This window comes from Sminthopsis crassicaudata, chromosome 1 (genome assembly GCF_048593235.1).
Source record: "Sminthopsis crassicaudata isolate SCR6 chromosome 1, ASM4859323v1, whole genome shotgun sequence".
NCBI classification, from domain to species: Eukaryota; Metazoa; Chordata; class Mammalia; order Dasyuromorphia; family Dasyuridae; genus Sminthopsis; species Sminthopsis crassicaudata.
This window is the reverse complement of record NC_133617.1, coordinates 593,700,920-593,714,955: the sequence shown is the minus strand read 5'-3', so window position 1 is coordinate 593,714,955 and position 14,036 is coordinate 593,700,920. Positions and strand designations below refer to the sequence as shown.

Genomic DNA, 14,036 nt, shown 5'->3' with positions numbered 1-14,036 from the left:
CTTAATACAACATCTATCAAAACCAGTCTCTAATCTATTTGTCCAGATTTATATATTTCCCCTCCTCTTCATATATTAGAAATTCCCATCCAAGTAGGAATTCCTCAATGAACTCTCCAAACCATATCACTCATCTTCATTCCTATGCTCACATAATCCTCTAAATTTGAGATAAATACTCTCTCCATTCCCATCTGTCAAAGTCCATTCTTTTTGATACTTCCTCTATGAAGACTTCCATGGTTAATCCCCTCATTTTGCTTCTATTGTGTTCTACCTAGTAACATACATTATTATGTGCATGGTTCTTTGACTAAATTATATTTATATTATTATAAATTTGTAATCCTTCCTCATTAAGGAGAAGGACTTTGTTATTATTCATCTTTCTATAATCAAGGCCTAAGCAGGCACTTTCTTGTATTTGACAAATGTCTGTGTGTGTGTGTGTGTGTGTGTGTGTGTGTGTGTGTGTGTGTTACCCTCAATAGACATTAAAAGTGCAACAGAAACCATATTAGACTACTTTACAGTTTTACCTAGTTGCCCCTTATGGACAAAAATTCTTCCCCTACTCACATTTTATTTAAGGGAGGAATGGTAGTACAAAGAATATTGAAGTGAAAATTATATTATACACATTTTACAAGAATTAGTTGTATAAACTAACTCAAGTGATTTAATTCAATTTCATTCAATAATTATAAAGTACCATAACTTACACATCAGTTTTCTCCTATATGTTTCATACACTTTAAAAATGAGTTTACTTGCTAATTCACTATTTATGATGGACTTTTGTGTATCAAGTATTTAGTAGTAAGGAGTCAAATATGTACATGTAATTAGTGATAGTGGCTTACTTGAATTGATGCAGGTTGTGGTCCCTTTAAGAAACTAGTCCTTTCAGACTGATTTATTCCTTTCTAATTCTCAGCACCTCCTAGCTGATTCATTATTAATTCAAGAAGCTAGGACCTTTGATTCACAAATCCTGGTCAAAAGCACCCCTTTGAATTCCAATAGAATATCCAGACCTGTCCCAGCCCCCATGGGAGCTGAGCCAATTTGGGACTCTACCCATGGGCTCCTTTAGCTAAATCTCTCATTATAAAAGAGCCAAGCTGGAGTCCTCTTTTTGCAGAAGTTTGAAACATGCCAGCACCATGCCTGGCATGGACTCTCTACCTACTGGAACACTGTCTCTGGTGCCCACTTATCTCTATCTTCACTTTTTACTAACTAGACTTTAACCTTACTTCCAAAACCCATAATAAACCTCTTTTATCAATCTAGGTTTTCAGGTCTGTAAATTCCTTTACAAGGGACTCTTGTGTCACTACTCAATTAAACCCTAATTTCATTTAGGTAACCCCAAATCTAGACCTCATCAGAATTTAAAAATAATACATCAAATCTAGACATCTTGAAGAATTTAGATTAATTCTAGATTGATATTCCCTCTTAGAGAAGAACAAAGTAGCTAGACTCATGAATTCTTCTCCTATAGTAATCATGGTCTCCTCTGGAGAGGGATGCTTCCCCCTGAACTACATTTAGGCAACGCATGTGGAATTATATGAACAGCACATACCTTTCATAGATATATACAAGGCATATTCTGTATATTTGTTTATTTTGTTTCACTCTGTAAAAACACAACAACTACAAAGTATTTTGGAGAGAGAGCTCACTGGCAATTGAGAAGATGAAAAACAGTTACATATGCCTTTTTTTTTTTTAAAGAAACAAAGGAAACTAAAAGGTGAGGAGTAGGAGAAGAGAGTACATTTCAGATTTGGGGGAGAGCCAGTACAAAAGCAAGCAGATGGAAGATTGAACTTTGACATTTAGAAAGTTAAAAAAGAATCCAGGCTACAAAGCAAATTAAATGTCATCCAGATCTAACTTTCTATGATTCTGTGTTTTCAAGATCCAGCTCAATCACTAAATAGATGTGTAACATTGGGCATCATTTGGCTTTCTCTAACTATAAAACAAAGAGATTAGATTAGCAGTTCTCCAAAATCCCTTTCAGTTCCTTGATAAATTGGAACTGGGGTTAGTGCATGTGATTTGGGGAATTTGTTTTATTTCTTAGGCTTAAAAGAGAAAACAACAAAAACCCAGCAACTCACAACTGACCTAGTAAGGCAATGACCCTCTTTCTTTATCTCATGCCTTACAATACCATTTCCTGCAAAAGTAAAAACCCAAGCAAAGCAGAATGCAAATGTCCTTGACAAATACCCATCTCAAAAGAAAAAAAAAAAAAAAAGACCTTCTATAAATATTCTCTGCTTTATGAAGTTTTATTGAAATGCTGATAAACTTTTTTGCATTTTTTTTTGTCTAATGCATTTATTTAAACCTATAAAAATAAATTTTCATCAATTTTATACAAACACAGGGGAAGATGTATACTTAAAGGACTTCTAAAATGAATACTTTTGATAAACCAAGAGGCATCCCCCCTATTATGTAGTAAAATAGCTTCTACAATTACTTTTCTAAAATATGATATGCAATTCAGTTCAATTGTTTCATGACAGACATTGAGGATAGAATATGTATATATATATATATATATATATATATATATATATATACACACACACACACACACACACACATATATATATATATATATATACACACACACACACACACACACACACATATATATATATATATATATATATATATATATATATACACACATTCTATTTAACATTATAGCACTAGGACCTAGAGCTGTGATTTCACTGATGATAGGAAACTCCTTCTACCAGTGCAGGTTGGTACCATCTTTGCAATGAAAAGTAGAGAATTGTTTAGAGCAGAAATGTCAGAAATGCTACCAGCAGAAATGTATGCTTTCATGGGCCCCATTTCTATTTGAGTTTGACACCCTTGGCCCTGGGAGTAAGAGGGTAAGTGACTTCTCAGATGTATCAGAGACCAGACAAACACCAGGTCTTTATTATTCTGAAGTTGGCTTTGAGGCAGCTTCACTATGGTCCTTCTTATCACATATTATTAGATGACATATATTACAATTCTCTATAATATTGTTGTCTAGTTGTCTAGTCATGTCGAAATTTTTATGGCCCTAAGGATCATTTATGAAGTTTTCTTAGCACAGATACTGATTTGTCATTTCCTTCTTCAGTGGATTAAGGCAAATAGAGTTTAAATGAATTTTGCTGGGTCATATAGCTAGTTAAGTATCTGAGGCTAGACTTGAACTCAGGTCTTCCTAAACTCAGGTACAGGACTCTACTTACGGAATCACCTAGCTGTTTCAATATAGGGCAAATACACATTTTAGTGTAGTATAAAACAGCTAGGTAGTAAAGGATCAAATACCCAACCTGGAGTCAGAAAGACTCATCTTCCTGAGTTCAAACCTGGACTCAGAAACTTAGGAGCTGTGTGACCCTGGGAAAGTCACTCAAGTCAGTTTGCCTCAATTTCCTCATAGGTAAAATGAGTTGGAGAAGCAAATGGCAAACCACTCCAATTTCTTGGTCAAGAAAACCCCAAATGGGTAGAAGTCAGATTCAACTGAATTGACTGCATAATAATATAGTATATATTATAATATAGACCTATATTATAAATGATTTATCATCCCTTATGACAATTAACTGTGGATATGTTCCAAAACATAATGCCTGTCATATAGTAGAAACTTAATAAAAGCTTCTTAATTGATAATATAGGTAATATTGATAATAGAAATGTTAGAAATCCATATTCTCTCAAATATAAGCTATCATTCATAGTATATTCCACAAAGGTATATATATGGGCTTTTGTGGAAAATTATGGGAAGGAAGACATAAGGACACTGTTCTTTGAATGAACAAATGAAAAACTATTGATTAAGTATTAATTATGCATAAAAGCATCTTACAAAGTAAAAGTCTCACATTCTTCTTTTTTCTTAGTAATTTTTTATTTTCCCAAATACATGGCAAAGATAACTTTCAACATTCACCTTTGCAAAACCTTGTGTTCCAAATTTTTCTTCCTCTCTTCGCCTCCACTACTTCCCATAAACAGCAACCAGTCCAATATAAATTAAATATGTGCAATTCTTCTAAATGTATTTCTATATTTGTCATGTTGCACAAGAAAAATTAGCTCAAAAGAAGAAAATGAAACAAACAACAACAAAAAGTGAAATTTTTATACTATTGATTTAATTCAATCTCCCTAGTTCTCTCTCTGGATACAGATGGCTCTTTCCATCCCAAGTATATTGGAATTGCCTTGAATCACATCATTGTTTAAAATATCCAAGTCCATCACAGTCGATTATTACATAATCTTGTTGTTGTTATATATGATGTTCTCTTGGTTCTGCTCACTTCACTTAGCATTAGTTCATGTAAGTCTTTTCAGGCTTTTCTGAAATTAGCCAGCTCAACATTTCTTACAAAACAATAGTATTCCATTATATTCATATACCGCAACTTATTCAATCATTCCCCAGCTGATGGGCATCCACTCAATTTCCAGTTTATTTCCATTACAAAAAGGGCTGCTACAAACATTTTTGCACATGTGGTTCTTTTCCCTTTTTTTATGATCTCCTTGTGATCCAGACACAGTAGAGACCCAGGAGAGTGGATCAAAGGGTATGCACAGTTTTATTGCTTGGTTCCAAATTGCTCTCCTGAATGGTTGGACAATTCACAACTCCACCAAAAATGCATTAGTGTTCCACTTTTCCCACATTCCTTCCAACATTTAACATTATCTTTTCCTGTCATCTTAGTCTATCTGAGAAGTATGAAGTGGCATTTTAGAGTTGTCTTAATTTTCATTTCTCTTATCAATAATGATTTAGAGCATTTTTTCCATATAACTAGAAATGGCTTTAATTTCATTATCTGAAAACTCTGTGCATATCCTTTGAAGGGTCTCACATTCTAATGTGAGAGGCAACTCATATAGGAAGTTTGTGGTTATAAGTCAAATGAAAATATCCTAGTGTCCATAAGGTACAGTGGCAAAAAAAGTATCTTCTTTGTCATTTCCACTGATAAAATCATATCAGTTTCTGATATCATGTCAGTTTCTTTACAGAGCAAAGAACTTTGATAGAAAAATACCTTATTTTCTCTGTCTTCAGTTGCTATGGCAGCAGCACTCACAGAAGCAGTTGCTAGGCAATAGGTTCACAAAAGTTGCTTCCTAGGAAGATAATTATAAAAAGTGGACTAAAAGTGGGACTGGTAGTTTTATCAATGTGTAAAGTTCTGAGGTTTATCTTCCAGTTATGGAGCTAGAGGTAGTAAAGTTGAGTCCTTTCTTTAAAGTAGTTTCTCTTCTCAATGATGGTTCTGGGGGTTTGACTTAAAACAGAAATTGTGATTGGGTTATTTGGGGGTGGTGGAAATGATATACTCAGGGCTCCTGAACTCTGAGAGAGGTAGTCAAGGTGATTGTAGTGGTTTGACCCACCTAGCACATGGTGTTTCTCATTTATTGTTCAGGGACTTGTTCCTTCAGGTAGGCTGACTTCTCTGCCCCACAGTGGGACACTTAGTATATGGAGAGTTTTTCTTCCATTAGTTTGCAAACTCATTGAAAGGAAGGACTTTGTCATTTTCATAACCGTATCACCCGTGACCTTGTCTTCTTGATAGGGATGTTTGGCTCCTTCCACACAAGAATTAGTTTCTTCTTAGGGGATAGATGAATGGGCTTGGCTGGAAGCAAGATTGGTAGTTTGGAGAGCACTTGGATATAGGATGCTGAACTATGGGATTGTTAGGGGAGATAGGAGCTAGGTTGCAAAGATAGAGATGCCAAGCCATTGCAAGAACCACTGCTGGCAAAGGTACTGAGAGAAGATGGAGTAGACTGAGTTTAAGTCTAGGAGGAGCTCACCTGGGATGACACCATTATTTTAATTAAATTTTTTTTCTAATTATGTGATAACGGAGATGTTTTTTACAGCTGAAGGAGCACAAGTTCTGTGAGCATCCTGGCTAAATGTAATCAGTGTAAAGCAAATTTTCTCATATTTCATGCCTTCCCTTCTTTTCATTTAGACCCTATAGGGAAAAGCAAAATAAAAAGTAAAAGCTAATAGTAAATCTTTTCACACAGATAATTGAATGTTGTCAGAGCTGGTCATGGAATGAATCAGGAAGACCTGACTTCAACTCTTAACTTTGAGTTATATTGACTAAATGACTGGGCAAATTACTTAAACTCTCCATGCCCCCAGGCTAATTTTAAAGTCTAAATTGTTGAACAAGTAGTAGATAGGCATTCATGGAGGCAACTTCTTCACGTGGGATTGTCCTGTAAAATGAATGAAATCAGAGATCCAATATAGAAACAAATAAATAGACAAAAAAAAAATACCCAAAACATATACAGAAACCTGAAATGAATTTTAGGTATAAAACATGACCTGTACCATGAGTGGCAAACAAGTGGATCAGAAGTTGTTTAGAAAATGAAAACAGAAGCAGAAGAAAGTGGAGCTATAGGAACTTAGTGAACAGAAACAGTTTCAGAGCTTTCTCGTTGCTCCACTGACATTCAGTAACTTTACTCCCTTGTGTAAATTCAGATCTGGTTTAGACTTCCTCTTATGAGGATATAGGTAGATGGATATATTTCTATATCTATTTATATTACAGATAGAGAGATGTGTATATATATATATATTATATATATATATTATATATATATATATATATAATGTGTGTATATGTGTATATATATAGTATATGTTTGTATATGCATCTATATGTGTATTTGTATATGTATGTGTATTTTTCATATTCAACTCTAAATGTGTGTATATGTGTTTGTATGAATGTATTTTCTTGATCATGTATTGTCCAGTCATGTTGAACTCTTCATGATACTATTTGGAGTTTACCTGGAAAAAAAAAATGGAGTGGTTTGCAATTTCCTTCTCTAGCTCATTTTTACCAATGAGGAACTGAGGAAAACAGTGTTGTCACTTGTGCAGTTAGTAAGTGTCTGAGGCCAGATTTGAATTCAGAAAGATTAGTCTTTCTGACTTGAGATTCATTACTTTATTCATTGCTCCAGTGTGTGTATGTGGTGTGTGTGTGTGTGTGTGTGTGTGTGTGTGTGTGTGTGTGTGTAGACAGAGAGATAAATGGATAAATGGATGGATAGATAGATATAGCATTCATATGTCTCCTGGTGGATGAGAAAATCATCACCAGTAGAAGATCTGTCTTATATACCTGTGGGCATACATGATTTGAAGCCTTAAAATTTGTGCTCACATATAACATAAAGAAAATCTATAATGAGTCTTTCTCATGATCAGTGCAATGGCTTATTTGACTGACCCATCTGAGGCTTCTTTCCCATTCTTGAAAAGAAAGTTAAATCAAAACCAGAAATATGACAGCAGCACAGGCATAGTGGATTGCTTTCTGTGGCATAAGTATACTAATTGATTACCCTCAGAATGAAGCACTGGTATGGCCACTCCAGGACTTTCCTTCCTCACATCTCAGCTGCTCACTCTGTTGCTTTCCCTGTTAAGTTAACAAGGTGCTACTATCCTGATGTGATGGAAGGGCCTGCTGGGTACAGAACTAAGTAAGCCTCAATGTCAGCATCAGCTTCAGGATATATGTCAGAGGAGTGGAATTCTACTGACAGTCTACACAGGATGGAACTACAAAACATCAATTAGAGAAAGTGCAGATCAAAACTGCCAGGCATTCTTCTGTCCTTAAAAGTACTATGAAATTATCTGTTTGAGAAAGAATTCAGCTCAATAAGGATCTATGTGCAGTCACAGATGAACAACAAAAATATATGAAGGATGGGACCAAAGAGCAGAGTTTATTGAGCTTATCAGCCTTGGCCACACCATTTCACTCATTCTCAGGAAACTGTTAGTCATTCTGATTGCTTATCAGAATTAATATCAGTTTCATGAGATATAACTTCTTCGGAGGTCATAGTGAATAACTTTATCTCCCTCTTTCTTTCCCTCTCTCTCTCTCTCACAGTTTATTTCTGTCTCTCTCTTACTGTTTCTTTCCGTCTCTCTCTCTCTCTCATATGAATAGTTATATCCACAATCCACACAGGCACACACACACACACACACACACACACACACACACACACACACACATATATATATATAAATAACTATACATATAAAAACACAGATACACACACACATAAATATAAACATACATACAGATACACACACACACACACACACACACACACACATTTATTAGCTAGATTCCAGGATATCACCAGGTCTGCTATCAGGCAAGAAAAAAAATCCATCAATAATATAGAAATCTCTCTACCTAGTATGACTAGAATTGCTTGAAATAGCTTTCCCATTGACTTGGCTTCCTATTCAACCCACTTAAAATTTTTCACTGCTAGTAGTAACAAAAGCCTTAACATAATTCAGTCCAATTCAATTAAATTCAATTCAAATTACATTTATAATCTCTATAAATTTGGTTCTAAATTCATAAATGCCTCCTAAGGGTGAGCTCTCATTATCTTGAACAACTATATATGCATATACTGTGAACCAGCAGTGTCTCTACTGGGTTTATATCCCAAGAGATCATAAAAGAGAAGGAAGGATTTACATGTACCAAAAAATGTTTGTTGAATCCCTTTTTGTAGTGGCAAGGAATTAGAAATTGAGTGGATGCCCCTCAGTTGGGGAATGGCTGAACAAGCTTTGGTAGATGAATGCAATGAAATATTATTGTTCTATAGGAAATGATAAGCCTGGAAAGACTTACATGAGCTAATCAGAACCAAGAGAACATTGTATACTGTAACATGAAGATTATGTGATGATTAGCTGTGATAGATTTGGCTCTTTTCAACAACCTAATGATTCAAGGCAATACTAAAAGATTTGGTTTGGAAAATGCTATTCACGTGGAGAGAGAGAACTGTGGAGACCAAACGTGGATAAAGCATACTATTTTTTTACCTTTTGTTGTTTGTTTAGTGCTTGTTTTTTCCTTTTTTTTTTCTCTTTTGATCTTTTTTTTATAATATGATCAATATGGAAATAGGTTTAAAGAATAACACATTTTCAATCTATATTGGATTGTTTGCTATCTTGTAGAGTCAAGAGGGTGAAGAAGAGGGAGAACATTTTTGAACACAAAGTTTCACAAAGGTGAATGTTCAAAACTATCTTTGCATGTATTTGGAAAAAATAAAATACTATAAAAATAAAAAAAATAAAATTAAAAAGAAATAATCTAATCTTACTTCCTCATTCTACAAATGAGAAAACTCAGCTGCACATAAGTCAAGTGCAGCTGCCTACAATTACATTGATGGTAGGATAGCTGAGTTTTGAACCCAGATGTTCTGACTTGAAATCTAGTGTTCTTTCCATTATATAATTCTCCCTTCATAACAACTTGCATTTCTATATTGTCATACAGTCATAAGGAATATCAAATTTTATTTTCACAATACCCTTGTTGAGTGGACAATCCAAATATTAAGTATCAGATTTTATACTTTTGTTTTGGATCTGCCAGTTGCATATTGTTTAAAGGTATTTTTTATCCTTTATTTAGTATATAACCAGGCTGAGAGTAATTAAAATGTTTCTTCTGGGTAAATAAATTTGAATTTTCACCCAAAAGAAAAGAAAATTGCAAATGGATACAGCCCTGGACCTGGAATTAGCAAGATGAGTTAAATCCTGTTATAGGCACTCATTGGGTATGACCCTAGGCAGGTCATAACTCCTGATTGTCTAAATTTCCTCTTCTGTAAAATGGCGATAATAATAGTACCTATCTTCTAGGGTTGTTGGTAGGATAAAATGAAAAAGTAATTTTAAAGTACTTTGCAAACTTTAAAGTGCTATATTAATGCTACCTATTATGGTTATATTCAAATTATTTGAAAGGGAGCCTAATCAATTTAGAGTTAACAGAGAGATGAACTTGTAGTTAGAAGTTTGATTACATATCCTTGCAGGCATAAAGATATGCCTATTAGTCTATCTACTGTTTCCCTTAATTTTAAAAACGTCCCTTAGGTTCCCTAATAAATCCCAATTTTAAAAATTTGTTATTATTCTTTTGTTCACTTACTTACTCTTCATGACCTCATTGACTCTAGCAGGCTAGGTCCTCTATCCTCAAACTATTTCTCAAAGTCTGTCCAAATTCATATTCATGTTTTCATGACACTATCTCCTCTTCTACTGTCTCTTTTTTTTCCTTTTCTTCTTCAATCTTTTCCAACATCAGAGTCTTTTTCAATGAGTCCTGTATTTTCATTATGGGACCAAAGTATTTAAGCTTCATCTTTAGTATTTTACCTTCCAGTGAATATTCTGAATTAATTTCATTAAATATTACCTGATTTTATTTCCTTGCTGTCAAAAGGTCTCTCAAAAGTCTTCTCCAGCACCACAATTTGAAAGCATCGATTCTGCAGCACTCAACTTTTCTCGTAGTCCAAATTTCACAATTATACATTGCTACTAGGAGAAAAAAAAACATAGCTTTGACTATACAAACCTTATATTTTATTAAATTTATATATGTATGTATGTGTATATATATATATATATATGCATATATACATACATATATGTGTATATATATATATATATATATATATATATATATATATATATATATATATATATATATATATATATATATATTTTTTTTTTTTTTTTTTTTTCCTATTGCAGCCACAAGCTCTGAGTGTTAGAGGGGATGGTGGAAAAGGTAGTTATAATGAGGGCACTGGCCAGGAAAAATAGGTCTTGGTAAATGGTGCATGGGAAGTCATAAAAAAGAAGGAAAAGTGAGAGTAGATTGTTACTTAAAGGAAAAGGAACCACATAAAACAAAACTGTAGCTATATGACACTTTTAACTAAAGCCAGTCCTGGGTATTATTATTATTCCCTTTTCTTTTAATTGATACAGGTTTAGAGCATCTGTATGGGCTAAAGGATTATAATTAAAAGTTTTCTGTCAGAGTCTGTCTGAGAAGATATTCGCTTAAAGCTCACAATGAAATATATCTAGACTATTTAAATCATCTGTAGTCAAAGCTGTGTAACAGCAGGATATGGAAATGAAAACAAAGGTAAGATACTGAGTTTGATGTTCTTTTTGAGTCTAGGAGCATGGAGGGAGCAAGGGATTCACTTTGCCTATCTCTTCTCCCTTATCCTGCTTTATTCTCAGCATACCCACCCCCTATCACCACATACATACATATTCCAGAGCATTAAAGCTATGCTTGATCCAGTAGGAGGGCAGAATTAGGAACTGTGGGTAGAAATTATAAAGATGCATATTTTAAGCTTGCTGTAGGCAAAAAAATATTCCTAATAACTAGAGCTTCTCAAAAGTGAATATCCTACCTTGAGGGGTAGTGGGTTGCCTTTCATTAGCAGCTTTTAAGCAAAGACTGGTTGGCCATCCACTGTGTGTATTATAATGGAGATTCTTTCTCAGATATCATTTAGCCTAGATGTTCACTGAAGAGCTTTCAAACTCTAATATTTTGTGATTCAGCATAATCCCATGCATATAGCTCTGATCCTTTGAAGGAGCAGGTTGGAGTTCCTCAAACAAAAAGTCAAATTATTAATGGCTCCATGAAGCTTCAAATAAAAATGATGCAGGCAGTGGAGGTTCAGGACCAGATCAGACTGGGCTTGTGAAATGGTACTACCAATAATTTTGTTCTTATATGATTTCTGCCAGAACCCAAACATTGGGGAACTATTTTGCTTTATAATACAGGACACTGTGAAATATCTTGTAAAGACAATAATGACATTCTCTGGTTTATTTGTATTGTCAGTGCAACAAATAATATTCTAAAATGACAATTTAAATTTTAATACAAGTTGTAATAATATGATTTTAATATATCATTTTTATATGTTGGCATGACTGTATATTATAACCCATATCAAATTGCTTGCCTTCTTAGGGGAGAAGGGAGGATATGAGGGAGGGAAAGAGTTTGGAATTCAATTAAAAAAAAAGAATGTTAATTTTTTAAGATATATAATTGGAAAAAAATTTTAAAACCCAATATTTTAGGTAACCACAGTTCCTCAATGTGTCAAAAATTAATTTTCAGAAAGTGCTTTTAAGATCATTTGATAGATGATCACCTGAAGTTCAAACACATCCAACAGTTTGACATCAATATCCACGAAAAATTGAAAGTGTTGCCTTTTATGTAACAGCATGTGTGAAAGAATAAAACACAGTGAATAAAAACTTTGTTGTAGATCAGAATTCTGTTTCAGCAGGTTTCATGACATAAAAAACTTCAGAGAGGGCCCTATTAATTACATTCATTTTCATAAAACAGATATTTTTAAAATAATTTTATTACATTTTATATTAAAGTTTAAATTATTATTTTAAAATATTATTTGTTATAGGGGGAGCTAAGTGGTGCAGTGGATAGAGCAACAGCTCTGAAATCAGGAGGACTTGAGTTCAAATCTTGTCTCAGGCACTTAACACTTCCCAGTTGTGTGACCCTGGACAAATCACTTAACCCCAATTGCCTCAGGAAAAAAAAAATTAAAAATTTGTTATATTAGCAATACAAATAAATCAGAGAATGGGATATTGAATTTACATATATTTCATAATGTACTGTTTTTTTAAATCACAAATATGCTATCTTCCTTGAAGTTACATAATAATTAAATGTATATATATATATATGTATATGCATATATACAATAATTATACTTTTAAAAAATGAATTCAAGTGGCACTTATCATTTTGATTGTTGATACAAAGATAATATATTCATGTTAAAAACATTCTCCTATTATACCATACTCTGAAGGGTTTTTTGCACTATTGCTTAAGAAAGTTTAAACACACAAACATAAAAGGTACAAAAATTAAAATGTTCTCATCTATATATAAACTATCTCTTTCTAATGTAACATTTCATAACAAAGATACCATCTCATACAATAACATTTCATAATAGAAGAGATATCATTGTATGCAATAATGCTAATTATCAATCTGCCATTTAGACCTGTATCTTCTCTTCTGACCACTGAAGTGTTTTTCCCAAGATTATTAACAGAAATTATACATACAAGTTCTTTTAAAACTATGGAATGTAGTTTGTTCATGTTAGACAACCCATGGAAGAGACCAGGAAACTCTTGCCATCTATCCATGGAGATCTTTTACAGTGAATCAAATAATATTTTAGTTTTGTAGTACTTTTATTTTCTGTTATTCTTCCCTCAAAATTCCAAACAAATTTTTCTGTGCTTTAATAACATAATCGATTGGAGACATTTGGACAAACTGCAAGTCTAATGACTTGCTCATATTATTTGTCACCATCTTTAGGCACTCTTAGCTTGTTTCTTTTATAAATGTAGTCTACAATCTGTGAAATGTAGATAAAAATAACAACATTATGACATTAGGAATGAGGATTGAAGCAAAAGGTTAATGTTCACAATTTGCTACCTTCAATTCCTTTTAAATTAATTATGTTAAACAGGTTCCATTATGCTTTAAGTAATCATTGTCTGTCTCTACTCTTTCCTATCTACCATTTCTGAAACCTGACTCTTATTTTGTCTATGTCCATCAATGTGGCAAAAGAATCCTTTTTTTCTTCCCTTGTCTTTTTCACTACTAAATCCCATATAAACCTAAGTGATAACAGAATAGGCAGAAAATTGATAATCAGGACTATGAATCTGGCTTGATCATATGTTTTACATGACCTTTACTTTGTCTTTGATTCCAGGTCCATCACAACGGATAACACCAATGTCAAAACTGAAATTTAGTATATGTAAACTTGGTATCTTTCCCAAAGTTTGAAATCAGTATTCTCCAGACACCTAGACCTTAATCATTGTGTTGACTTTACTTGAAATGGATTAAACTAAATTAAATCAAGGTGTGAGGAAGCCTAAAGTAGTATTTTCCTGCACCCCAATTCCCCCCCCAATCCCTCAA

General features: G+C 33.5%; 1 long non-coding RNA gene across 2 annotated transcripts in view; it reads right to left on the bottom strand.

The window, feature by feature from the left end:
* Positions 1–14,036, bottom strand: part of LOC141551119 (uncharacterized) — a 1,110,497-nt gene that overhangs the window by 720,116 nt on the left and 376,345 nt on the right. For both annotated transcript variants that reach the window (XR_012484789.1, XR_012484788.1), the window contains exon 6: positions 10,401–10,525. This is a non-coding gene — a long non-coding RNA (uncharacterized LOC141551119). The remainder of the gene's footprint in view (positions 1–10,400; positions 10,526–14,036) is intronic.